Source organism: Scylla paramamosain, chromosome 16 (assembly GCF_035594125.1).
Source record: "Scylla paramamosain isolate STU-SP2022 chromosome 16, ASM3559412v1, whole genome shotgun sequence".
Lineage (NCBI taxonomy): Eukaryota > Metazoa > Arthropoda > Malacostraca > Decapoda > Portunidae > Scylla > Scylla paramamosain.
In genome coordinates, this window is record NC_087166.1 from 1358651 (window position 1) to 1360946 (window position 2296).

Sequence of the window (2296 nt, forward strand, 5' to 3'; positions counted from 1 at the left end):
GGCATGCCAACCTTACAGACGTGAACAGTGACTACGCCTTACATCTGCTCCACGCTCCGGGGGTTTTGGTCATTTGCATGTTATCCTTCGACATGAATTATGTTGCTATAAATTAAGTAGTGTAAGAAACGCATGTCACATTTTATGCTCCATGTGTTTCTATGTTCATGTTTTGTAAAGTTTACAATACGTGCGATTTTAAACTTAGTTACTTGCCTTGTAAAGATCAATTCTACTGTCCGTTTTGTGATTATCTACATATAAAGTATTTTTATTGCTAACACTTTCCAATCCTACTCACGCACGACATGTATTACTTTTCACTTACCTCAAAAGTCAAGCTCGAGGAAAACTAGTGTGTCAAAATTCTTCCATGGCTGTTGAGCAATCCATTTCTAGTGTACTTCCTTATGATTCACCCAATTGTCAGTCTGAATGATAGAGTACAGTTAGTTATAATCAAACAAGCTTAGTTACGTTTAAGACTGCCGTGGATATCTTGTATTCACTTAGTCAAGAAAAATGAGATGAGGGATCGAGTAACAAGATACCGTCTGTTATATATAATTCGGTCATTTTAGGAAGTACGGTGCATTTCTCTATTTTATTATTCCATTACGTAATTGTATCTTGTTCTTTCGCCCGAAGTTTATTAGTAATCGTATATAGTTAGTTTACCAGCTACTCTCGATACAAGCTATTTCTCTGTATATCATCTCTAGTTTTACGAGTGAGGAGGAATTACAGCTAAACCTTTACATCTCATTACACGTCCACATTTCAACATATGCAATTAGTGTATGGTACAAATATACAATAATACTACTGTATATAGCTATGCAACTCAGTACAGCTCAAGCAGCGCCCCAAAGTTCACCAGGCGTGCCAACCGTGCAGAGTGAGCAGCCTCGGGTCTCGGAACGAAGGCTCAAGACTCGTACTTTCCCACGAAGCTTCCCCCAAAACCCACGAGCAGTACGTACACCTGACTGCACTTGCGTCCTTCTCATGTTCCCTCATCCTTAGTCCGGATTCTTCCATATAATTTCCTCTGCCTTTTGTTTACTTACCTATTTTCTTTTCATCGTCATCTTGCTCCTTGCAGACCGCGGGACGGGAGAGTGCGAATCCTCATGGGTGGGCGGGTGAGCGCGGCGGCGAGGGAGGGACAGGGCGTGATAGAGTGAGATGCAGTGAAGACTAAACACTGCGCCGCCCAGCTGACCCCTCCACCACCACCACCACCTTGCTTTCTACACCACCAGTCCAGTCTCTCCACCTTCCCCATCCCTCTCAGCTCCCTTACCTTGCTCCTCCACTATTACCACGATTATCATCATCCTCCCCTTCACCACTATCTGTACCCCTTCCTTTACTGCAACTTTCACTTCCCCATTACCACTACCGTACTCCCACTCTTGTCTTCCCATTCCTATCAGGTTCCTTACCTCTGTCACTTCACTGTAGTTCTTCAGATTTTTGCAGCCTCCATATCAAGGAATACGTAATTTTATGATTGTTGTAACTTCTTTTAATCTTAATATTAACAATCATCTATTGCACTAATAGCAAGAGTTATATAGCAGTTCAAGCCTTTCAATCGCTATAGTTATAATTCTGATGAGTAAAATCGCCTAAGATCACTAAAATGAAGTAACAAGTAGCATACTGTCATTAGTTGAGGAATTAATTACTTCCTGACCATAGGTGCCATTTAACATTTTATACTTCATTATATAAAACGTTCGCGGTAAATCAGGTATATTTGTTCTGGCTTCTCGTCCATCTCTTTTTATTCTTTTTTCTCTATTGTTTTCTTTCCATTTGACTCTCTTACCTCCTGTAGCAGTAGTGTTCAGGACGTTTCTCTCAATGCATTTTAACACTTATTTTATATGTATTCCCGAACGCCCTTCGATGAATCAATTTGTATTCACGAACAAAACTCACGCACTCATTCAATTCACTCCGTGAATTGCTGCGCACACCTTTCCTCCTCCGCTTCTTACTCCTGGGCGCCGCCTCGCTCATCCAGACTCATTACCAAGACTCCCTCACTTGCTCAGTCCACTCACGCATTATTCTCGCCTCGTTATTTCCTCTCGTAACATCTAAACCTGCTGTAATCTTACTGTCATTCGTTGATAATTTTCCTCGCTACATAATTTCCTCTCGTAACATCTAAATCTGTTGTAATTTTAAAGTCGTTTGCTGATCATTTTCCTCGCTACATCACGTAATCTTGCGGTAGCGGAGGCATATCACCATTCATCTTTCCGGCACTTCGTCATCATAT